This window comes from Hyperolius riggenbachi, chromosome 6 (assembly GCF_040937935.1).
Source record: "Hyperolius riggenbachi isolate aHypRig1 chromosome 6, aHypRig1.pri, whole genome shotgun sequence".
Classification (NCBI taxonomy): domain Eukaryota; kingdom Metazoa; phylum Chordata; class Amphibia; order Anura; family Hyperoliidae; genus Hyperolius; species Hyperolius riggenbachi.
In genome coordinates, this window is record NC_090651.1 from 318121000 (window position 1) to 318147910 (window position 26911).

At 44.9% G+C, this 26911-nt stretch overlaps 1 protein-coding gene across 3 annotated transcripts in view; it reads left to right on the forward strand.

The window, feature by feature from the left end:
- LOC137521709 (galactoside alpha-(1,2)-fucosyltransferase 2-like) overlaps positions 1-26911 on the forward strand; it is a 169231-nt gene that overhangs the window by 105436 nt on the left and 36884 nt on the right. The gene's annotated exons all lie outside the window — the stretch shown is intronic.

The window sequence follows — 26911 nt, forward strand, 5'->3', positions numbered from 1 at the left end:
CTATGCTGGGGGCACTTATCTAACCTGTATTGGGGGCACCTACCTAGCTAGCCTATACAGGTGGCAACTATACTGGCTACCTAAATAACCTATACTGAGGGCACCTACCTATCTAACCTATGCTGGGGGCAACTATTCTGGCTACCTATATTAGAGGCACCCACCTAGCTAACCTGTACTGGAGCACCTACCTATCTAACTTATACCGGGGGCACCTGCCTATCTAACCTATACTGGAGGCACCTACCTGGCTAACCTATAGCGAGGGCAACTATACTGGCTCACCTATGCCTGGCTACCTATACTGGGGTACTTATTCTTGGCTACCTATACTGGGGGACCTATACTAAGTGCAACTAGACCTGGCTAACCTATTCTGCGGGCACCCATACCTTGTTCGGGGGGGGGGGGCAATTTTTACACCCTCGCCCTGGGTGCATTTTAGCCTAGAAACTGCACTGGTGAAATATATTTGAAAACAGGTACCCAAGAGGTTAAAAACGCAGCCGGGGTATTCCGGAAAGCCTTGTTTGTTCTGCTCTTACTGCTGCTGCCTGGGGGAGATCTGTCCTCATTCACTTTGATCTTATCTGCTGGTTTATCGCTTCTTCAGCTTGCTTATCGCCTCTTCAAAGCAGACGTATTTCTCCGAGACCATATCGCAGTGCTCTAATCTTTATGAATTAACATTTCATTACATTTTACGACATGTGCTGGAGGTGTTCACCACACAAGGCGGTAATTTATCTCCCTGGTCGGTAATTGTAGCTTTTCATGCGGAAACAGCTTTTATGAATTGAGACTTTGCTAAGTGCTCGGGAAAGTCTGCTATTTTCAGCATTCCCGCATGCGGTAATGCTTTATGAATTCTCCCTTTGAAGGAGAATTTGAGTGTGCCAAGTAATAAAAAAGAGAAGTGCACACTGTAATGTATGGTGGTGAAGGGTCACAGGAGAGGTCTCGCCTATTTGTAAAAGCTGGAGTGACCCATATGGATTGCCAGCAATCACGCTTTTGTCCCTCTTGTGCCAGTAACTTGGCTGAGGACTAGTAGTTACTTGATGATGGTCATGGTTCCAGGTGCAGCTTGTTGTGGAGTTTGGACAGGTTAGAGCCGTGTAAGCATATGCGCTCAGCCGGTATAGGCGAGTATCCCCGGAAATGTGTGGCAGTATGGTAAAACGGCAAGCAATGAGAGGCTGATCCTGTTTGATTAAAAGTTAACTGTGGGAACTGTATTCCTAGGGTTGGAGGCCTCTCCCTTTCTTTGCCAAGCATAAGCAACATCCATGGGCCCAAACAGTTCCAGTTTAGTATCATCAGACCAAACCACAGACTTTCGACACTCCTCTTTACCTTTCCAACGTTCACGGGCAAACCTCTGTCTGGCTTTGATGTGCCTCTCTTTGAGTAAAAAGGTTCTTCTGGGACGATTGGTCCTGAAGCCCCCTACAATGAAGAGCCCTCACAATTGTGTTCCTTGAAACATCAACTCCAGAAGAGGCCAGGTCAGCAACAATCACCTTGGCAGATGTCTGGGGCAGGGATGGGCTCACGAGTAGTTCACTTCACTACTCAAATTTGCGCTTAAAATGAGGTTTAATTGCCTCAGCTGTGCGGCTGGGAGAGAGGGGGTTACTTATCCATAAGCCTGCGGTCCTCTATGTGTTCCAAACGTCTTGCACGCGTCAAACCGGAAGGAGGAAGTGTGTAGTAGTGAGTCTTGCAATGCGTCCAATAGGACGCGTGCAAGGCGTTTGGAATGCACAAAGGACCGTGGACTTATGGGTTAGTAACCCCCTCTCTCCCAGCCACACATCTAAGGCAATTAAGCCTCATTTTATTCATGAACTCGAGTAGTGAACTACTCGTGAGCCCATCCCTGGTCTGGGGCTCCATGCTGACATCTCTATTTTCCTCTCCAGAATTCTAGAAATCTCATGTTCACGGCTATGGCCAGGTTTGTTTCTTACAGAATTTGTCTCCTTGTACTTGCCAATGAGGCAGCGTACAACAGTTCTAGACACGGTGAATTGCTTGGAAATAGCAGTGTAGCCTTCCCACTTATTATGAGCCTCTACTATCTTCTTTCTGAGCTCCACACTGATTTCCTGTCTTTGGTATGGCTAGTAAACTATGAAGATTGGAAGGGTCCTCACTTTTGGCATTTTGTTGCTATAGAAATATTGAGCAGAATAGGTGTTGATACACCATACTTCAACAGCGCATTGATTAATTCAGGGTCTACACCTTAGTTAATGAACTACAATTACAGGGATAGCAAAAGAAGATAAATTTAGACCTCTATAGCCAAAGTACAAAAAGCTTTATTGATGGTTTTCAAGAACACACAGGGTCAACACACTAATTAAAAACACTTGAAAACAAAACGGACCGCACGACCTCTCGCACCATCGAAAATGAGGATAACCACACTCACATCTCGCACATACACACCCCGGGACCAAGGATAAGAATATGTGGGACTCTTTTGATATAAAGCTGCAGCTACACTGTGCACCAATGTTATTATTAGAGCTGTTGTTAGCTAGAATGCATTAGTCCATTGACCTGCAATCCTTGTAAATATAAGTCCTGGTACATGCATTTGTATAGTCTAGCACAGCAAACCTAGATAGCAAGCGAGTCCTGTAGTTGCCAGAAGCAGGCTGAAAACAGCTAGCTGATTAGTAGCAGCAATAAGCGACAGTCACTTACTTCAACTTTTGTCAGAGCAAGATTGCATATACATAGTGGCCACATCAGCAGTGCTGCAGCCTTTAGAATAGTAGTTGCACACGTGGGTTGGCTGTGAGTGCTTAGTCGAGCCAAGCGCCCCTGATCTTGCACCCTCCACAACTCAATCAGCCATCCCCACAGGTTTACGTGAGTACTCACAAACCAAAGGTCTCCTGGGAGCCCGAGCGTAGTGAGGGGATCCCCAGATGGTAGTACGTATGTCCCATGATCTACCCGCACTGAAAGGTTTAGTCAGCGGGGATCAGCGAGGGACTGTGGAGCAGGAGAAGGTCCGGCGTCTTACACTCTGTCTACCGACATGTTTCGGCCAATCAAGGCCTTTCTCAAGGTATGGGGGAGATGTGAGTGTGGTTATCCCCATTTTTGATGGTGCGAGAGGTCGTGCGGTCCATTTTGTTTTTAAGTGTTTTTAATTAGTGTGTTGACCCTGTGTGTTCTTGAAAACCATCAATAAGCTTTTTGTACTTTGGCTATAGAGGTCTAAATTTATCTTCTTCTGCTATCCCTGTAATTATTGCTAGTAAACTAGTCCCACTCCTGTGTTCAGGTGCCCTGTTCCTTGGAGTCTTTTTATGCTGATTGAATGTTGTGAGGAAGCCAACTGACTGCAGGTATTGTTAGGAAGTCAACTGACTGCACAGGTGTGGTTTCAAAGCTTATTGGTTAATTACTGTAGGTGTGTTTTGAAGGTAAGCATTCACATGGGGCAAATATTTTTGACCACCCCTTTTTTATATTTTATATTTGATATCAACCAAGCCCGAAATGTATTTATATTACAAAATGTACCAAAAGCTACTAAATAGCACTGGTGAATGTTTGGTTATATCACGTTTTAACAATGCTGCAAACATTGGGAAGCAGTTTGGGAAAGTGTTCCATAATCCTTGGGGGAGGGCTAATAATTTTGGCCTCAACTGTATGTCTTGCTTACTTCAGGCTTCTTTTAAAAGAAAATCACTGCTGACTCTTTACCCTACATTTATCTGTTGTGGGAAGTATCATCTGACAGCTTGACTCACCTTTTATGAGACCTAGACAGATAATTATATTATACAATGGGAGACTGGGACTTGTGAAGTGGTCAACGAAGGACACGAGTCGACTATTCTGAAAGTGATCGGACTATATACAGCTTCTGGATGGGTGAAACCACTCGGTTTCTGCACCTTTTTTAGCTTGGAATTATTGTGGTTTGGAGGCTTGACATCCCACCCCATCCAATACACAAGTGATCACCTCATGCCTTAAAATTTGCACAAATGGACTGAATCTGGTACCGTTGTGTGAATGGGCATATAAGTGTGGACCAGGCCTGGATTTATATCACAGGAGCCTATAGGCACAGATATCCTGGCACCCTAGACTTCGCCCTCCAGGAACCTACAAACCCACGTCGAACCGCACCGCAAGTGTACTGGCAGTCCCAGCTGTCACTTCTCCCTTACTTCCCTTGCCCGTTACAGCCAGAGCTAACCTTGGTAATAAGTAGCTAGAGGTGTCCCCAAGTATTAGGGAGCTAGAGGTGCCCCTTACTGAATTGAGATCTTGTCAGCAGAATGCCGAGGGTGAGTAACCTCTCATTTACACTTAGCTTGGGACTCTGCATAGGGAGGGGGGGAAGCACTTGGGGAGGGGAGTGAGCTGCCATTCCATCACCAGGAGCCTGTAGACACGTGCCTACAGTGCCTTATGGTAAATCCGGTCCTGGTGTGGACAGTGTGGTCTGAATTTTTAAAATGTACCTGTCAGCAACCCTGATTTCTCTAACATATTTACAATACTATAATGATCAGGGATGGGATCTCCCTATCAGATAAGATAAGTGAGGCAAGATCAGTGGAGGTCACTCTCGTAGAATGACTACTTGCCAATCAGACCTCCAGAGTATGATCACGACTGCAGGCTCCACCCAAGTCAGTGTGGTGGGTGTACCTAAGAGTTGGTAGTTTAATTAATTATCATATTGGTGTCTCAACACTTGATAAAGTTTAACTGACACTGGTCCTTGAGTAAAGAAAAAAACACCTCATAGAGGTGGGAAAGATAACACTGACTTGATGCGTTTAAAGAGACACTGAAGCGAGACTAAATCTCGCTTCAGCTCTCATACATAGCAGGGGCATGTGTGCCCCTGCTAAAACGCCGCTATCCCGCGGCTGCACGAGGGTCCCTGACCCCCCAACCCACCCCCCGCAAACCTTGGTCGCAAGTTGGTCGTAGATTTATGGCTTCCTGGAGGCAGGGCTAACGGCTGCAGCCCTGCCTCCAGTCGCGTCTATCAGACACGCATCGCCGCCTCTCCCCCGCCCCTCTCAGTGAAGGAAGACTGAGAGGGGCGAGGGAGAGGCGGAGATACGCGCTGACAGACGCGCGTGGGACAGGGCTGCGGCGGTTAGCCCTGCCCCAATGCGAAAGCGCTCCCCCGCATTACGGAGGGGATTTGGGGGGACAGGGACCCCCGTTAAGCTGCGGGATAGCGGCGTTTTAGCAGGGGCACACGTGCCCCTGCTATATATGAGGTCTGAAGCGAGATCTATTCTCGCTTCAGACTCTCTTTAAGAATCCACTTCCTAATCCGTCCACAACAAGGAGCAAGTCCAGAGTGTGGTAATGGGTGTGGAGATATATTGAGGTGCTGATGATATTAGGGAGTACAGAAACATATTCTATCATTTTTATGTCTGCTGTATATCTTTCAGAGGTGGATGTAAGCCAGTATGGCTTGAAGATATTGGCAGCTAGCTTCATGGACTGTTAATGTGATTGTGTGTGGGTGTCAATAGACAGACAAAAGGGAACCTGGTTACCAGTCACCTTCAATAGGCAAGGAAGCGGCTCATTAGGCCACTAGCAGTCACTTTGATCTGCTGCCCCAGGTGTGATTGTCTGCGTCTGCCTACAGGCAATTACAGGCAAACTGCTACCTGTAACCAGGATGCAATCTTTTCATGTATGTGCTAAAATACACTTTAACCAAGGAAATAATGTGGAGGAAGCCTTTTGATGTCTGGTAGGATACAATCTTACCTATTGAATTCTGAAACCTTCAAGAAGCTAAGACAGGAACCCTTTGAAGCTTGCATATCACAGGAAAGATTAGGACAAGCGTTTGGTGATGTCACAAACGGGGGAAACTGCATTAGTTCCTGGGGGCTGGACATTAAATGCCCCAGGGGACATTTCAGAGTATAAAAAGCAGAGGCAGATACCTAGTAAGTATCTTCTCTTGGAGGTAGCGCTTTAGCTAGAGATGATCGCGACTCCTGGTCGAAACGGCGTCCTCCCGTCAAACAACGTTCTAAGCTGGTAACGTTCTTTTTCCCCCCGTTTATTTTTACGCAAATATCCGTGTGTGTATTTTTGTAACTTTTATCTTGTAACTTTTTTACTTTGTTTTTTTTGTACATCTTCTGTATATATTATTTTTTGCATTGTTCTATGTTTTTCTGGAATATTAAATTATTATTTAATAAGCTTGACTTCTGCCGTACTAAACTAACACTCATAGCCTAGAGGAGACTGCAGTGTAGCTGTGTATAAGTCCGTGCCTAATTGTATGCTTTAGCAACACTACCATATGAAATTGCAATTGCATTGTGTGTTTGTGGCACTTCTGCGCTCGACAGCCGAGTGGGAAGTCTAACAGTATCGTTCGGAACGACTGTTAGTGGTTTTGCTACACGACAGTGTAACTTGCATTACAAATCATTGTCTGATTGTGCTGTGTTACTGTACAACTGCACTGTGTGTGTGGGTGCGTGGCGTTCTCGTATTCGGCCTAAGCGCAAAGCTGACCCAAATACGAAAACGCAGATTGCGTGTTGAGCCCTCGACAGCTGAGGGGACGTGTCTAGCAACGCTAGTGGTGGCAGTGGGAAGTGTTTGAGGGGTTCCAGCCTTGTTTGTAGCTTAAATAAGGCTGTTCCCCGCTTAATCTGGTCAAACCCGCAGTCGGGAACCGTATACGCAGGCGTGCCGCGGGCCGGTTCCTGACAATGGGAATGGCATAGGTCAACAAAAGTAATATTCAGGAAGCAATTAAAGGAAACTTGAAAAGGCAAAACCCTCTCTGAGACCCTTCAGTGCCATAGTATCGAGCTGAAAAATCCATTGGGCCTCAGTTTGGAGACATTTGTTGTCCAGATCACCACCCTTTATGCCAGTTGTCCATTTTTGTAACTCTCAGAATGTAATGGAGGGGTCCTTTTTTTTCATATGGGAGGAATTGGGAGTGTCTGTTTGGTTTTTGATGCTTTTTATTTATCTTTTTTTTGGGGGGGGGGGGGGGGGGGGGCTGATGGGTTTTGCCCATGTAAGGGAAGTTCAATGTACACTGTGTGGCATAAATTACACCTTGTGTGTTACAATTAATAAATTACAAAATTTGAAAAAATCATCCATTCATTGTGGAGGAGAAAGACTTTGCAATCTTGATGAAGGGGCAGGCCTAGAATCTCCCACATCTAAAGGCGCCCATTGGGCTTGCGGGGTAAACAGTGTTTTGGAGAAGTATCCTTGCCAAATGCTTGTTGGTGCTGTGACAATCATGATGCATGTGTTTCTGATGCGGAGTGTCACACCAGGGCACCAGCCTGAGGAGGATGCTAAATGAATCTACAGTTGTATAGCCAGTTAGGATCAGAGAGCACTGGGTAGACCAGCCTGTCTCATTTTACACAGGAAGAACCCTTCAAAGATTTTTTGGGTCTCAAGGATCACTGTGCATTAACGGGGCAGTGGGGATTTGTTTTGCAGGATGCATGGTCTTTCAAAGTGTGTGTGTGTGTGTGTGTGTGTGTGTGTGTGTGTGTGTGTGTGTGTGTGTGTGTGTGTGTATGTGTATGTATAGTGTGTGTGTGTGTGTGTGTGTGTGTGTGTGTGTGTGTGTGTGTGTGTGTGTGTGTGTGTGTGTGTGTGTGTGTATGTGTATGTATAGTGTGTGTGTGTGTGTGTGTATGTGTATGTATAGTGTGTGTGTGTGTGTGTGTGTGTGTGTGTGTGTATGTGTATGTGTATGTGTATGTGTATGTGTGTGTGTGTGTGTGTGTGTGTGTGTGTGTGTGTGTGTGTGTGTATGTGTATGTATAGTGTGTGTGTGTGTGTGTGTGTGTGTGTGTGTGTGTGTGTGTGTGTGTGTATGTGTGTGTATGTGTATGTATAGTGTGTGTGTGTGTGTGTGTATGTGTGTGTATGTGTATGTATAGTGTGTGTGTGTGTGTGTGTGTGTGTGGTTGTGCATTGTAACATCCTTGTTGCTTAGCCCCCATTTTATTTTTCTTCCTTACTGTGCTTCCTATTATAGTAGGGCATATTGGTGTTTCTTGCTACAGACCTTACAATTCTAGTGCTCCCCCATAACAGTACTCTTTATTATACTAACCCTTAACCTCTTGAGGACTGCAGGGCTAAACCCCCCTAGTGACCAGGCAATTTTTAGTTTAAAAGGCCACTGCAGCTTTAAGGCCAAGCTGCAGGGCCGCACAACATAGCACACGAGTGATTTCCCCCCCCCCTTTTCTCCCCACCAACAGAGCTCTCTGTTGGTGGGGTCTGATCGCTCCCCCCATGTTTATTTTTTTTTTTAATAAATATTTGTGTTGCCGTTTTTAAAAAAAAAACCCTCTTCCTTTAAATCCCTTCCCTCCCTCGCTCCCTCCCTCCCCACAGCCGGCCAATTACGGCGATCGGCTGTCATAGGCTTCTGCCTATGAGAGCCGATCGCTCTCTTGTCCCCCAGGGGGACAGCCGTGTCACACGGCTGTCCCCAGTGCAGCGCTGCTGCTGATCGCAGCGCTGCACAGAGTAAATAGACGGCGATCACGCCGTCTAACAGTCTCCCGAGCGGCAATAGCCGCTCGGAGACTGAAGGCGGGGCGGAGCTCCGCCCCCCAAGCAGGAGATGCGCGCGCAGCTTGCGCGCGATCTCCTGCAAAACAGAGCCCCAGGACTTTACGCCAATTGGCGTTAGGCGGTCCTGGGGCTGCCGCCGCAGCCACGCCTACTGGCGTGACGCGGTCGGCAAGAGGTTAATATTGTGCTGCTCATTATACTGCCTCTCTATTCTCTTGTTTTTCATTAATGTGCTCATTATTATTCTGATCTCTAATTTAGTGCTTCTTTATATAGTAACCCCTATTATAGTGTGCTCTATTATACTTCACTCCAACCACATTTGGGGCCACCATACAAAGAGACACAGGGGAGCCAACTTTCTTAGCCTCAGCAAGTTCCATGGATCCCTGTTTTAGAAAGCCTTGGTTAAACTATACACAAGGTGGATCAGCCTCGGAAGAAGCACCGCCGTGCGAAACGGCCGTTAGGCTACCGTTTTTGCCCTGCACCCACCACCGCCACCTCATGACATGGTAGGACATCCTCCTCTTGCAACTGTTTGAATGCACAAGATGCTTGCACTTGAGGAATTTTGCACTTGACGAATTTTTCATTGATGATGATGTTTTGTACCTACCATTTAAATGTCACAATTTTTGATACAACTATGGTGATTTATTTCAACCTGAAACACCATTAAAACAGCAATCACTGCAGTGCCTGACTCAACTGTTTTTCCTATTGATGCTTAAACTATACACTGCAGTGTGAGTGCTGCATGGCCCCACCCTATTCCCAACCTGTTTTGCCCTTGAGGCAGGGCTTCATCAGGGTTACAAAAAAGTGCAAAGAGACGGCACACCGCTGGCTGCAAAAACGTTGCTGTATATTGCGGAACAGGAGCATGTTACGGACCATAGTCCTTCATCAGGTGCATAACTGCGACTGAATACACTTGGAAATACAACATCCATTGAATGTATCCATCTGGCTTCCTTCTTTTTAAAATATTTCTCCAAATTACCCCCACTGCTGATAATATACACCACTTTAATTGTGTTGCATTGTGACCTGCCTCCTTGAAATGTCTAGCCATTGATGTATCATAATTTTTCTCACTTGTGGCATGTTTGGAAATTGCCCTTTAATGTAACTTGACCGTACTGGTCGTGTCGTCTCTCCTATGTACATAAATGTGCATATACACATAAAGGACCTCTGTCGCGAAAATATTACAATTTAAAATGTACATATACAATTAAAGAGAGTCTGAAGTGAATTTGAATAGTTGTTTTTACCTTTTATTTATGTTCAGCATTATAGCTAGAGCTAAAATGATGCATCCCCGTGGCAGAACAAGGGTTATACCCCCCAAATTCCCTGGGCTTAAGTCGGGGAGCGCTTCCTGGTAGAGGCAGAGCTTTGTGCTGTAGCTCTGCCTCTACTTACGTCCATCTGCGCTGATCGACGCCTCTCCCCCGCCCCTCTCAGTCTTCTTTCACTGAGAGGGGCGGGGGAGAGGCAGTGATCGGTGGGGATTGACTGTATTGGAGGCCAGGGCCGGCGCTACCATTAAGGCAAAGGAGGCAGCTGCCCTAGGGCCCCAGAGCTTGTAGGGGCCCCCAGTGGCTACAAGAGGAAAAAAAAATTTTCAAATCGGCCTTATAGTTTTTGAGAAAATCGATTTTAAAGTTTCAAAGGAAAAAAAAAGAAATACACATTTAAAAGCCTGCCGAATTTAATGGTTAATAGCAAATCCACCTTAAATGCTAAAAACTCTAAATTTGCAGGATATGTTAAGGAGATCATTAGGAATAAGAGGAAAAAACAATTTTTCAAAAAGACCTTATAGTTTTTGAGAAAATCGATTTTAAAGTTTCAAAGGAAAAAAGTATACTTTTAAATGCGGTAAATGTCACTTTTAGTAGCAAACCTAACGGTAGTTTAATTTTACATGCATCAAACGAAAGTGCAATAAATTTCCTGACGGGGTTTCCAGGGGGTCTATACGCAGCCGCAGCGCTTTGGCCAGGGATCGCTATACAGCCGCAATATGGCTGTATGAAGATCCCTGGCATTTTTTCCTATTTTCCCAATTTTTTTTTTTATGTTTAGAGTGTGGGAATTTTTTTTTTTTAAATTATGTGGGGTCCCCCCTCCTGAAACTTTTTAACCCCTTGTCCCCCATGCAGGCTGGGATAGCCAGAATGTGGAGCTCCGACCGATTGGGACTTCACACCTTGTTATACCAGCTGCAAAAAAGGTCCCCTAATGCCGATTTTTGTTCCGGGGTATATGTTGGGGGGGGGGGGGGCCAGGTTTATTTTGCCCTGGGGCCCCATTGTTGCTTAAACCGGCCCTGTTGGAGGCAGAGCTACAGCACAAAGCTCTGCCTCCCTGGGCAGCAAAATCCACGAATTTGGAAGTCATGGATTTTTGCCCTGGGATTTGGGGGGTATAAAACACTAGTTCTGTCGCAGGGATGCAGCGTTTTAGCACTAGCCATAATGCTGAACATAAAAAGGTAAAAACAAGTATTTAAACTCACTTCAGAGTCTTTTTAAGAAGTACGTTTCTTCCAGAGTAAAATGAGCCATAAATGACTTTTCTCCTATGTTGCTGTCACTTACAGTAGGTAGTAGAAATCTGACAGGTTTTGGACTAGCCCACCTCCTCATGAGGGATTTCTTTATCTTCAAAATGCACTTTGTGAATGGCAGTTGCTCCGTCCAACTGCCAAAAAGTGTACGGTGAGCAGGGAGACTGGCCAGCATCCTTGTATAAATCTTTTTCAGGGAGTGTCTTTGTAAAGAATAAAGTCCATGCTGATAATCCCCTATGGAGAAATAGACTATCCCAAAACCCGTCGGTAATGTGAGATTTCTACTACCTACTGTAAGTGACAGCAACATAGGAGAGAAGTCATTTATGGCTCATTTTACTCGGGAAGAAACGTACTTCTTATTTGTATGCATTTTAAATTTTAAGATTATCGCGACCGTTCCCCCTTTAAGCCCATACACCACCCTGCTGTGGAACAATGCCTCTGCACTGCATACATTGCAATTTAAACAGGGCATCGTGCCTGCCTTTCCTGTGCCAACCTCATTTTTCTGGAGGGCAGTATCAATGTGCCTGACAGTATCCTGTATGATTTTTCCCTAATTCCTTATGCGGATAAGGTATTAGGGAAAAATCCTACAGGATACTGTCAGGCCAACAGAGGCCTCAACAGAGGCCAAAATTTGCCTAAACCCATTACAAAAGCTATACCGTTGGGTCCTTCTGTCCTCCCCTTCCTCTCTAATAGGGTGGATCTATCAATGGAACCTACTTCCTGTCTAATGGCATCAATCTTGCATACATTGTAAACTTTTTGTTCGAATTTCTTTTTTAATTCAAGGCTAGCATTCTGGTAATCGTTTTTTTCTGTGCATATACGTCTAGCCCTGAAGAATTGCCTCCTGGGAATGGCTTTGACCACATGACCATAGTGGTAAACATCAGAACGCAGGAGGTTGTTTGCAAAACCATTACAAAAAAGTGCATAGACCTAAATCAAAAAGCCCCCACCAATTGCCATCATAACTGTCTAACACAGCATAGTGTGCTCCAATCAGAGTGAGCTGGCCCTTGTATTTATAATACAACTGAGTAAAAGTGTCCTCTCCGGGATGTAGAGAGCCCCTCCTCCACATGGGGAACCAGTTTCTTCCTCTCTGGGACCCAATTCTAGTTGCTAGAGGTAAGACCAGGGCCGGATTTACCATAAGGCACTGTAGGCACATGCCTACAGGCACCTGATGAAAAGTCGACTCACTCCCCTCCCTGAGTGCCTCCCTTCTTCCCTATGCAGAGTCCCGAGCAGAGTGTAAATGAGAGGTTACTTAACCTGGTCTCTGTATTTTACTGACCAGATCTCCCTTCAGTCGGGGGAACCTCTAGCTACTTAATACTTGGTGACACCTCTAGTTAATTCTGAGGATACTGTAGCTCTGGCTACCTAATAGAAAGGTGCACCTGTAGCTACCTTTGATGGGCAAGGGAAGTAAGGGAGAAGGGACAGCAGGGACAGCCAGCACACTTGTGGTGCAGTTCGGTGGGGGGCTGTAGGTTCGTGGAGGGTGTAGTCTAGGGTGCCAGGACATCTGTGCATATAGGCTCCTGTGAGGTAAATCTGGGCCTGGGTAAGACTCACAATGGGTAGCTGTATTTTGACCTACCTAAAGCTGCGCATACAGTTATAGATTGTCACCGGATGTGGCAAGACCATCAATTTCTCTATGAACAGAATAGATTCAGGAAGGAATTGAATTCTACCACACACGACACATCTTTAAATCGATTTCAACAGAGATGTAGAATCATGCGCAGCAGCGTTCAATTTAATGCAATGTTATGGGCTGGCGATCTTCTACTGCTGCTCCTGCCCTGCCCTCAATTGACCTAGATCTTTTTTACTGTCCAGTCGATCCTTTCAATAAATTTTTGGTCAAAATCAAGCAAAAGCCAAACAATCAGACATTTTTGGGGAATTGGTTCCCTGCAGATCGAATCTGCACGGAATTGAAAGAAGAGAATCGATACAAGTATGGGCACCTTAACTCTTTGTCCAGCGTCCCTACCACCCAATCTACAATATAAGTGAATGTGTATTCATATCAATTGAATGCTTACACTTCGGTGTATTTTTCCCTATTTGTTTCTGGGCTGCTGCTACGTCCAGTGCTTCCATAGCAACTCAGATGCCTGACAGCAGTTCAAAGGAGGCAGCTCCCGGAGGGTGACCAATACCCAATCGGACCCATGGGGTGTGATCATGCGCAGTGCCTTTTGGTATATAAGTCCTTGTGAAGGTTAGGTCTAGTGGCTGGACTGGGACACATACAGTAGGTAGGCGCCCAGCTTTGCTCTGTGGGAGAGAAAAACTATCCCATATGGGGGTGGGAGGAGGGAGGTGTGGCTCTGCTGATGCTAAATCATATCAATGGGCATATCCAAGGATTGAGGAGGGTTGTGCAAGAACCGGAAAAGGATTAATATGGAATGGGGCCCTAGGCAAGATAGCTGTTTTTGCCAACCGCTGATGATAACCTGGCCTTTTTAGTAAGATTTGGTGGGGGCAAGCATCCAGGGCCCCTAGTTTTGTTTTCAGGCTCTAGGCAACTGCCTAGGTTTGCCTCTGGCAAGAACTATCCTGCTGTCTCCATGCTGTGATTGTTCACCTTTAGATCTCATCATTAAAAGAAAATTACAGCTGGCTCTTTACCCTACATTTATCTGACCTATATACAATTAGGAAGTTGTTTTATGAGCTCAAGGCTGATAAACTGCATGGTGTTAGCTAATCGTAATATGTGATATCGAAGATAATTCCTATGACACAATAACAGGCACATACAATGTATGATTATATAAATGTGTTGTGAGAAAGGCAGGAAGTCTCTCTGTCACCGGCACAAGAAAATAATATTTATATTTTAATCATCTGTTTACATTCTAATGACTAAGGAGATCACCTTGCATATGAGACACCCTTGCATTTGTGTGTCAGTCAGAGAAATAAAGATTGTATTGTAAATTTAACGACACCCGAGGTGAAAATAAACAAATGCATCTATCCTCATTCTCCTAAAAATGACTTAAGATAGTCCACAGTTTTATTTTATATTTAAATCTACTTTTTAAGTTTTTACTGTTTATTTTTTGTTTTACTCAATGACACATTCATTGAAGTATGCCAGAGCTAAAATCTATGAACTATTAACCCTGTTTATCTCTTTTCTGCTCTCAGGAACCATTTTCTGCTAGTAAAGTGTTTTATAGTTGTAATTTCTTATCAGTGAGGGTAACACTGTAGTCTGAGCCAGTCCTGACTCAGACAGGAACTGCCATGTACATACCTGATTAACTCTTTCAGGCAGTGAAAGAAAAAAGGGAACACAGCATAGTTATTTGTGTGCTAGGCACTGTACATACACATGTCTATCTCATCATGTCACGTCACCTCAGATATCCTTTAATTATTTGCATCCCATTGACCATATCTAGTTAAAGGGCCACTATCATGAAAAACTGTAAAATCTTAAATACATAAAAGCAATTCTTATTCTGGTGTATAAGACTACTTTTTAACCCTTGAAAAGCTTCTGAAAAGTCAGGGGTTGTCTTATATGCCGGGTGTCATTGATGCCGGGTGATACGCCTTATCCTGTTACCGCCTCTCAGACCTCGCTGCTGAGGACTGTAGTGAAGTGACGCAGGCGCACATGTGCGAGATCTGAGAGTCAGAGGAGGAGGTAAATAGGATACAAGGGTGGGCCAGAAGGGTGAAAGAGGCGTGTTTTATGGGCACAGCATGATCTATTGTTCCATACCGCTCTGGTAAACAGGTAGACAAGGAGAGCTGACCAATCAACTTAGGGAGAGGGAGAGTTGACCAATCCAACCAGTCAATCGCCTATATACTGGGTACCACATACAGTACAGCAGAAGTAACTGTTCATACATAGAACTAGTATATGTTTTTTTTTATTTGGTGTGCATTGGAAGAGGGGGGTAGTCTTATACCGCGAGTATATCCTAAACTCTATAATTTCACTGGAAAAGTTGGGGGGGTCGTCTTATACGCCGGAATATACGTTAAATGAAAAGTACTTTACTTCCAGCGTAAAACGAGCTATAAATCAGTTTTCTCCTATGTTTCTGTCACTTACAGTAGTTAGTAGAAATCGGACAGAACTGACGTGTTTTTGACTAGTCCATCTCTTCATGGGGGGTTCTCAGCATTTAATTTTATTCTTTACAAAAGCACTAACTGAAAAGGATCTATACAAATATGCAGGCCACCCCATCCCACTTGTTTTCACACTATTCTGGCAGTTGGACTGAGCAACTGCTGTCCACTAAGTACTTTTGAAAATAAAAAAAAAAATGAGTATTCCCTTATGAGAAGATGGGCTAGTCAAAACCTGTCAGTTCTGTCAGATGTATAATAACTACTGTAAGTGATGGCAGCACAGAAGAAAAGTCATTTTATAGCATGTTTTACTCTGGGAGAAACGTACCTTATGTGTTTTCATGTATTTTACATTTTACAGTTGTTTTTTTATAGTAATCCTTTTAGTTGCATAGCTGTGCTCTTGCTCAGAGACCATCTGGCCAATAGGGAGTGTTTATGTTGTTAATGATGCCTTCTGGGTGGAGCTAATTTGCATTGTTAGAATTTTGTTGCTCTTCACTAGTAAGTCATAATAATGATAATTAACTCTGTGTACTGTTGCTCCTATTTAGTAATGGCAAAGGAGTTCATGCAAAGTTTATATGTTATGCAAATTGAAGCAGTTTTAACTTGGACCAATCAAATGCATTAGCTGATCTTTTTGTTCCACACTAGACAGCACTAGATATTCCTCTTCATTCAGTGTCCCCCAAAAAAGACAATCTCCACTTAAAGAGACTCTGTAACAAAAACAAAATCCCCTGGCGGGTACTCACATCGGAAGGGGGAAGCCTCAGGCTTCCCCCATCCCTGTAGCTGCAGGCAGTCCAGCGCTGGCTCCCCCAAAGTGTTCAGCGCAGGCACAATAGCAGCTCTTCGGGTAAGGCGGATAGCCGAACCTGATCGTATCCGCTCTACTGCGCAGGCGCAAGAGGACTCTGCCTGCGCAGTAGAGCAGATCTATTGGGTTCGGCTACTTCCGCCTTATCCCAAAGGGAGATCCACTAGTACGCCTGCGCTGGATCTCGGGAGGTAAATATTTACATCGCCGCACTTCGGGGGGCTGCAGCTGGACAACGAAGGGACAGAGAAGAATGGGGGGAAGCCTTGTTAGGATCCAGAGGCTTCCCCTCACAAGGTAAGTAACCCCCAGGGGACTTTTTCTTCATTACTGGTTTTCTCTAAAGAGACTCGGAAGGTAAAAAGCAGATTTTTAGATTGGCTTCAATTTATGTTAAGGAGTATCAGTAATCCTAAAACGCTGCATTCCTGTGGCAGAACGAGGGGTTTAGACCCCCCAAATCCTAGGGGCACGTTTAAAGCAGCGCTTCCTTGTAGAGGCAGAGCTTAGTGCTGTAGTTCTGCCTCTACTGTAGTCAATCTGCACTGATCGCCGCCGGAGATCCACGGGCAGATTGACGTCAGTATAGGCAAAGCTACAGCGTTAAGCTCTGCCTTCCTGGGCAGCAAAATCTACGACCAGGAAAGTCGTGGATATTTGCCCCCGGATTTGGGGGGGGTCTAAACCCCTCATTGTGCAAAAGGAATGCAGCGTTTTAGGTCTACTGATACTTTATTCTCCCCACAGGTTTCCCTTAAACCATCTTTTGTCCAGACAAGATCTCCTCCATCAGTAATTTCAGTAACCCCCCTCTAGTGAGTCTTGTCTAAGGCCCGGTTCACACTGGCAACTTAGTGGCAAACGGATCCGTGAAAACCGATCTGATTACCGGTCAATCGGATTCATTGCCACTCAGCTGCTTCCATTCCGTTCCCCACCCCCAAAGTGGATTTTTCTCCTTAGAACGGCCTGTTTCTTCACTAGTGTGAAGAAACGTTCCATTTTCTCATTGCCCCAATGCAGGGCTTCAGCTTCCGTTTCCGTTCCGCTGGGCACATCGGTACAGAAAAATTGCTGCAGGAGGAAACTTGCGGTCCATTCTTGCAGAACGGACGGATGTGAACGAATCCATAGGTTAACATTGGATCAATTTCCATCTGTTCCGATCCATACCCTTCTGATCCAGGAATGGACCGTTCTGTAATGCTAATGTGAACCAGGCCTAACAGTGAGTAGAAGAAGGTGGTCTCTGCACACGGCGCTGAGCACTGGGAGCCGAAACCAGGCACCACATAGCAGCAATGTAATAATATGTAACATAAAGGTAATTTGGGGCTCCAATGGTTGCTGGACCCCAACTTACAGTTGCGACAACTCGGAGGGGGGATAGTATTTAACTCTGCCGGGGACTTTTGCAGCAGCAGAGAGCCATCACTAGGCTCTCCTGGCGCCCAACTCACCAGTGAAGCGTACATATGTATGCCAGTGACTGCCATGTGATTGGGTGAGGTGCTGGCTTCTCTATCCAGAAATTGAGGGAGGAGCAGGGCTGGATTTACCATAAGGCACTGTAGGCACGTGCCTACAGGCGCCTGATGATGGAAAGGTGGCTTTTTCTCTTCCCCAAGTGCCTCCATCTCTCCTTCCCTATACAGAGTCCTGATGAGAGTGTAAAATGTAAGGCCCGGGTCACATTAGCGTTCGCTATCCGGATTTTACGGATCTGATCCGGACCGCATACTGTACAAACGGAACGTACGTTCCGCATAGCAATGTAAAGGCTATGCGGACGTTCACACGTGTCCGTTCCGTACAGTACGGAGCCGGATCGGATCCGGACTCCGGACTCTTTTCCAACATGCGCTATTTTTTGGGTCCGGATCTCCGGCCCACGCACCCGGACGGGAGCCGGACCTGAGCCTGACAGCACCATCAGGAACACAGAAACCAATGGGGAACGGAAGGCACAGAACACACTGCCTACAAAAACCTGACGTTCTACCCCACTTCCTATGCGTATCCAAGCGGCCATTTCGGATGGGGACACATGGGCCAAGCATGTCTGGAGTGGAGCAGCAGCGACAGACGTGCTGGAGCTGTTTGGCAGAATGTCAGAGGTGGAGGTGAGGCCTACAGCGGAGGAACCTGATTCTACACGTGCACCAGGTGCACCTTCTGCAGACCCCAACATTTTTTTTTATTATTTTATTATTTTTTATAAATTTCCCTATTTTTTGCCCACGGATCCGGATGGCAGCCTGATGCATGCCTGATGCAAACGGACCGGATCTGGATCGGAACGGTACGGTTCTGATCAGGATCAGGTCAGGATCCGATCAGGATCCGGTCCGTTTACTTGCCAAAACGCAAGTGTGAACGGGGCCTTAAAGTTACTCACCCTGTTCTCAGCATTTCACTGATGAGATCTCCCTTGAGACGGGTACTGAGATTCCTCTAGCTACGTAATACTTGGGGGCACCTCTAGCTACTTAGTAATAGGTAGCCAGAAGAACCCTCAATATTAAGAGGCACCAGGCTGTAGCTACTTATGACAGGCAAGGGAAGTATGGAGAAGTGACAGCTAGGCCAGCCAACACAGTTGCGGTGCATTTTGGTGGAGGTTTGTATGTTCATGGAGGGTGAAGTCTAAGGTGTCAGGACATTTGTGCCTATAGGCTCCTGTGAGGTAAATCCAGGCCTGGGCAGGAGATAGGTTTAAAGTGGAGGAAGGAGTTTTAAGGTTATCTTTCTTTTGGACATTGAATGAAGAGAATTTTAGTTGGATTGCGTAGCGCTGTTTCCTTGTTTGTTTGATAAATCTTCATACATAGCATAAGGCCTGTACACCCGCTACAGTGTTCCTGCCTGGGACGACCCAGTCTCGGCTGTCTCTGGCGAGAATCTAGCATAAGAACAGCTGCCCTAATGCATCACGAAAGATCTGGAGTGCAGGATCAGCTCATTGTTCCCACTTCTTCGCTCAGTTTTTTTTTTTTTTTTCCACAAATAAGAACATTAATAATTATTTAAGACACTAGTTTAACCCCACCCCAAAATCTTTATGACCTCTTTTTTTCCACCATTCTAGCTGGTATTGTCAGAAAAACTGAGCCAGAAAGCATGGGGCTTCACCACCATAACAATACCAGTCTTCGTGGTTCATGACTTGGGGAGGACGACTACTCTGCTAGATGGGGGCAGAAATCTTAAGGCTCATACACACATCAGACTATAGTCTTTGAAAAATGAAAGATCACAAACCAATCTTACCACCCTTCATGTAGTATGAGAGCCATACTCTACACAGTCTATTCTATGGAGCTGAACTCCCCATCAGAAAAAAATCTTTGCAAGATGCTGCACACACAGATGCTGTACAGACACAAAAGATCAGTATCTGCAAAAGATCTGTTCCTGCCAAAGATCCGTTCCTGCAAATTGCAATGATAGTCTATGAGATCTGCAGATCATCATACACACCTTGTTTAACTGACATTCATCTGCAGATCAGACAATCATCTGCAGATCTGAAAATCCATCCTAGTGGATCTGATCTGCAGATGAATGTCTGTTAAACAAGGTGTATATGATGATCTGCAGATCTCATAGACTATGAATGCATTTTGCAGGAACGGATCTTTTGCAGGAACAGATCTTTTGAAGATACTGATCTTTTGAATGTCTACAGCATCTGTGTGTGCAGCATCTTGCAAAGATTTCTGTCTGATGTGGAGTGAAGCTCCATAGAATAGACTGTGTAGGTATGGTTCTCATACTACATGGAAGGGGGTAAAATTGGTCTGTGATCTTTAATTTTTCCAAAGACTATGGTCTGATGTGTCTATGTGGTCTTAGTCTTTTAAGGACAAGTGGCTCATTCCCACTTTGTGGTAGGTCTTGGGAGGTCCTGGGAGGGCTTGTGGTTTAATGCGGGAGCCTCCTTTTAATAAGAAGACCCCCAGATGTAATTTATTTGAAATAAAATATGCCACTTACTGTTTTATTTAAATATTTTAAACATATACAGAATATCTTCATCTGTAGGCTTGTTTTTCATCTGCATACTTCTCTCTTTTAACTTCTGTATTCTTGTGTCCTGTGAGGTCATCTGCTTCTGTATACTTATGTCTTCTTTTGTCATTTTCATCTGCATACTTATCTATTCTCCTCTCTAACTTTTTTTTCTCTAGTTTTTTGTTCCTTTCTTTTGCCTTCTATCTTTGAAAATCTTAGTTTCAGGGTTGTTCTTCGCTAAGCTATTTCTGTATAACCAGACAATACCGCCCCACCACACCTCTGTCAGGCATGTTGCAAAAAAGAAGTATACACTCTAAACAGGCTGAGGGTATTTAAGCCAATAACAAACACACTGGAAGCCAATAAAAAAACACTCCGCACAAGTATTTCCCCACACATACTAAATTCAACTCTTGACAAGAGCCCACGTTAACTACACACAGGGAGACCTACACACATGTAGCTAATCATACACCCCAGATGGGGACTTGGTATAAAAACACAGTAGTTGGTATTTATCATGCTATATGTGTGGAAAAAGTGTAAGATTGTCACATAAAGCGATCAGAAAGCCATAATATGTCCTCACCTGGAGCAGTGGGACAGGACAAAGCAGCTAAGCATAAGCACAATCCATGGTTAGTGCAGAGCATATAGGTGCATGTTGTTGTATAGTATCCTCAGCATAACAGTCTAGGCTCATGGACACAGGCTTTCACCACACCTTGTAGGATCTTCAGCCTATTGTCCCACTGTTTAAGGACTTAATGATAACTGTCCGAGGAGGACCAGACACACAGTAGTATTTTACCAGGTGATGAGGAGTGCTGTGCTAGCATGCCAAGTCCATGTGGCGATACAGGAGCCAGCTCCTCTGTAGCTTACTTACCAGTGCGTGTCAGTAGGCTTGGCCCACCCACTTACACGTTTCGCTGATTTTAGTCATCTTTGTCAGGGTGCCCTTATACCGCTAGCATACACACAACACCACCACAATGCCGTTTACTGGGTAACCCCATTGATCCTCCCCGCTAGGCACTGCCTCAACAGAGTACCGGTTGCTCGGAGAAAAGAATCCTCACCCCACCTGCCAAAAGCCACTTTGTCGTGAGCTCTCCCTCCTCTCCCCCCCCCCCCCCCCCCCCCAGTAACACACAATGTGCTGCAGCCTAGCAATGTGCCTGTAGAGCATGTGGACCCAAAATGTTGGCCAGTCCCTATGGGCAGCAACCGTGTGTAAGCATGCACCTTTGGATATTGCCTTTGAAATAGTAATTTCATTGCCCACAGGAAGTCTCTGCAGTAAGAAGTTTACAGATCATAAACATTTACTTTAAATAGTAACCAGTACACAGTGATGAGGCTGGGCAGTCAGTAATGACTTAGCAAATGCCAAACGTGTTCCCCAGGTGTGTGATAAGTGGTTGCCAAGGCCGTTAGAAAGCGGTTTAGCAATTTTTCCATCTGCTCTTTGCTGAGCTGAAGCCAGGAGACGGTGGCTTCTCAAACAGTGTATTTATCACCGTCTTTCATGTCAATCAGATCAATCAAAATGGAAGCTTAAAAAATTACATGAGCCACTTTTCATCTGCTGCTGTTTGCACAATGTTATTCATTTGCATAGCACACTGGCACGGCACGGCACACAGGCAGGTGGGAAAATACATCACACAGCCTGAAGGAGTGGACTGAGTTGTTGTACAGCGGTGGTGCCTGGTGTGTGTCTATAGGGCAGCCAGGAAATCTGATAGCACTGATAGATATTACACAATTCCTGTACAAGTATGTCAGTGTCTAATATAACTATTGTCTGTACTGCAGACTCTACAGGGAGCTCTGCCAAAGCATACAGTTGAAAAAGATCCCTGTTGAAAATGACGCAGGATAGCAGTAAATGTATTGATCTTCTACTACTACATTCAAATAGTAAAATATTGGTAATACTTTACTATAACCTAACGCTACTTTCACTTGGAACCCTCTAGTGGTGCCTAGCACTTAACCCCCCTTTCCCCCGATGGTGCCTAACTTTTAACCCCTCCTTGTGGTGCCTAACCCTTAACACCCCCCCATCCTCCGGTGGGCCTCTAACCTTAAAGCGGACCCAAACCAAACATTTTTTTAATTAAAAATATTTAGTTGCACCACTCTGACACATACAAAGATAAATAAACACTCCTTCAAGCCTATGATCATTTCAGTGCATGCTTTTCACCCTTCTCTTTTCATAGCTAGGGTTATACTGGGGGCAGCCATTAGCAATTCCTCCATTGCCGGACACCACCTACTCCACCAGTTTGCCAGAAATATCCTGGCAAATTGAAAGGAAGGGAGGGGTTTCTCCAATAAATGTAGAATATTTTATATTTGTCATCATGCAGCTGAAAAAAGGCTGCTATTTATTATTATAATTTAGAAAATAGATTTTATTTCTGAAAGCTTGTATTTTTAATTTGGGTCCACTTAAACCCTTCCCCTAAAGCTAAAGCCAGCTAAACGTAACCTCCAACCCCCCTCCTGCACCTAACAATCCCTCATCTCCCCTTAAGACACACCCTGTTTAGAAAAGCACCCGCTATTTGTATCAGGGAAGGGAGAGGAGGCCCCATACCGTCAAGTATAAGTTTCAATTGAAGAAGAAAAATCAGTGAGGTGATGTCTATTCATGGGAAATTTTGTGTTAGGTATTGCACACCTCTAAGCTAAGGGAGGCATTTGATGGTCTGCAGTACTTCTTATCAGGGTGCAGGACGCTGCCTCTCTCCCACATTGCTACAGCTGCCTTTAAGCTGCTGACTCATTGATAAAGGAGATTATACTAAACGCAGACGTGGCCGCGTTCACATTACAAACGCGGACAGGCAGGCATGCGGAACGCAACGCGTACGAACGCACGCCATCCGCGTTTGTATGCGTTGCGTGGCTGATCCCATCACTGAAAAGTGAATGGGACAGCCACGCGTTTTGGCAAAAAATGCGTGCAGCATGCGTTTCCGGACCGCACAGGTCCAGAACGCATGCAGTGTGAACATCAGTGCACTCTATGCACTGTCTGATGTCGTGCGTGTCGGCCACCTGCACGCGTTTCCAAAACGCGTGCAGTGTGAACGGGGCCTACTACAGTAGAGGGTGCCAGCACCTCCTCTCGTTTTGATTACTGTAACTGTTACATGCTGCTGCATCTAAAGTACTTGCTTTAAAGGGGCTACACGTTCCCTATGGACAATGGCCTCGGTTCATAAAAAAGTGTTCGGTGATGTAAATCAGTGCGGGGAAACTCCGCGCTCGGTATTTCAGACCTCTGGGTGGGCATTCATAAAATGTTGCTAGTTGCGATAGCTGAGCAGAGATTTCCCGCTGTAGGCAGGCGGTAGGCTGTCGGGAGCCTTGCAGAAACACAGGAGCTGGCTGAGTCCCTCCGTGCGGTGTTCTCTCTGCTGCTGCTTGGGAGGTCTGTCCCATTCACTGCACTGTATTCCGCACGCTTCTCGCTACATCAGAGGTAGCGGTATTCCCCGTCCGCATACCGCTTCCTCTAATCTTTATGAATTGACATTTTGTTACTTTTGTTAAGATAATCACCGCACAAGGCGGTGATTTATCGTTCTTCTCAGGAATGTCGGCTTTTCATGCGAAAAAAGCCTTTATGAATACAAGTTTTGCTATGTGGTCGGTAAAGTGAGCTGTTTTCAGCATTTCCGCATGCGGGAATGCTTTATGAATCAAGGCCATTATCTTTGATTACACTATGCACTCTTTCTCTGGACTATTGGTTGTCTTGTGCTCTTAGGAGTTAATTGCTTAATACTATTCGACATTTCAGTGTGTATCCACCAGTTGATACATTTTTTTACTATCCTATTGCTATATGATTGCAAGCTGTGTTTTACTATTGATTGGTTCTAATAGTTCAGGCCAATGCTTTGTAATTGTCAGTGTTTCACTTTGTTGGAATAGAAATGTTATATGCATTGAACAGCTTGGTGTGCGTGTCCTCTTGTTGTTTGTGATTTCTATTCATCCAAGCAGGGTGCGGTTTAGATAATAGTATACTTGTATGACATGAGGCGCCCTTTTGCATAACCATGTGCGTGCGTACCTGGTTTATCACCTCAATATACCACCAGACTGGCCTGCTACCACCAGATTGCTAGGGCCTGCCACAAGCTAGGTAAGGAATTTAGATGCAGTACATGATTTGAAAGCCCTTGTGATAGATCATCATATGGTCATGCAACTCAGACAAGAATACATGTTTATATCTAAGCTGTAAAAAAAATTAATTTCAAATTGTCGCTGTTCCTTTAAAGTGGACCTGAACTCAGAACTTCCTCTCTGCTCTAAAAGATAAGTAACAGCACAATAACCTTTAAAGATAAAAAAGACAATTCTTTGTCACAGCTTACAGAACTCCTGCAATAAATCTGCAGTGTGTCTACTTCCTGCTTTCATGGAAACAAAGGGTTGACATCCTGTTTACATATTAGCTGTGTCTGCTGAGGATTGCTGAATTTCTGTGCTGACACAGTTGAGAGATCAAATTACACTTGTGACACACGTGTCATCACCTGTACACCCTTTGCAGAATAATGTGATCAGTTGAATGTGTTAGGCCCCATTCACACTTGAAAGTGCAAAACGCCGGCAGTTGCGGGAGTGATTTTTCCGCGATTTCACACGGAAAAATCACCTGACACTGCAGCGATTTTTTTTCCGCGATCGCGTTTAGCACTTCTATAGCACTGAAGCGCGATCCCTGGGAAATCGCCTGAAAATGGTGCAGGCTACACGTTTGTGTTTGACAATTTGCGTTAATCGCCAGCGATTAACGCAAACCGCCTAAGTAAGAACAGGCCCATAGGGTTTCATTGCACTAGCGCTTTAAAAAGCGCTAGTGCTTGAGCGCTTTGCCGAAATCGCCGGCAAAACGCTCTAGTGTGAATAGGGCCTTACTGTTTATCTGGAGACTCCCTGCCTGAAAGCGTTCCAGCAGTAGTGGTCTGTCCGAGGCAGAGTTTTGCCAGCGTAAAAAGAATAGCATGGGCAGCACTGCCGTCCGTTATCGACACTGACTCAACACCATTCCATGACCTGGAGAGAGGTGACTTGACCTTAAAAAGAAAGCACAGAGACAACGGGAGATTAAATAGTGCAATTTGCCACAATATGGAGCAAAGTACAGTAAAAAAAAAAAAAAAAAAAAAAAAAGGTACTCACAAAGGTGGCAACCAAACACTTGATGCAGGTGTTCTCTGCACACTCGGGTGTTCAGAGAAACTTGGATGTGGTTGCTCTCTTGAGAAAAACACAGAAGGCCCCAGATGTGGCAGAGCTACAGGAACAATAGCACACCTCCAAAGTTAAGTGAAAAGCACAACAGGGGGTAAGAGGCGCCCAGAGATCTATAAAATAGTTAAAAACAGCTAAAATAACAAACATTACTGTAAGTGGCTTACCGCAATAATGACAACTTTATATAGCAATGTGCGCTCATTGTTCGGCTTAATAGATTCCTGTGGCATTTCAGTTGGCCTGAGGAGGTGGGCTTAAACTCACAAAACGCATTGTCAGAGCATAAAAGTCTGGTGCAAAAGTTGAGAATGCAAGGACTGGGGAAGAGTCTGTGTTCATGGATAGGGAACTGGCTAATGGACAGAAAACAAAGAGTTGTGGTCAATGGATCGTACTCAAAATGGGAGACTGTTAGCAGTGGGGTCCCACAGGGGTCTGTTCTGGGTCCAGTGCTCTTCAATTTATTTATTAATGACCTAGTAGATGCAGTAGTGAGCAATGTTGCTATTTTTGCAGATGATACAAAATTGTGCAGAATCATCAACTCTCAGGACGATAGTGTCATATTGCAACAGGATCTGGATAGGATGGCTCACATACATGGCAGATGAAATTCAATGTTGACAAATGTAAAGTCATGCATTTTGGACGTACTAATGGTCTAGCACCATACAAAATAAATGGGATACAGTTGGGGACATCAAACTTGGAGAAGGACTTAGGAGTACTCATTGACAACAAGTTAAATAATCGTACTCAATGCCAAGCCACTGCAGCTAAAGCTAACAAAATTTTGGGATGCATTAAAAGGGAAATAAAAACTCGAGATGCTAGCATAATATTGCCCCTGTTTAACTCTCTAGTAAGGCCACATCTGGAATATGGAATTCTGGGCACCACATTACAAAAAAGATATTGCAGTTTTAGAGCAGGTGCAGAGACGAGCAACAAAATTTGATACGTGGGATGGAAAGTCTCACTTACCAAGAAAGGTTAGATAAACTGGGTTTGTTTAGTCTAGAGAAAAGACGCCTTAGAGGGTATCTAATTAACATGTATAAATACATCAGAGGGCAATATAATAGCTTGGCGGATGAGCTTTTTGTCCCTAGGCCTTCTCAAAGGACTAGAGGACATGATCTGCGCATGGAGGAAAAACGTTTTAGCCATTTATTTAGGAAAGGGTTCTTTACAGTAAGTGTGATTAAGATGTGGAATGCATTGCCACAGGAAGTCGTTATAGCAAACTCTATACCTGCATTTAAAGGGGGCTTAGATGCTTTCCTTGCGTTGAAAGACATCCATGGCTACAATTACTAGGTAATGCCTAATGATGTTGATCCATGGATTTTATCTGATTGCCATCTGGAGTCGGGAAGGAATTTTTCCCTTTAGGGGCTAATTGGACCATGCCTTGTGGGGGGTTTTTCGCCTTCCTCTGGATC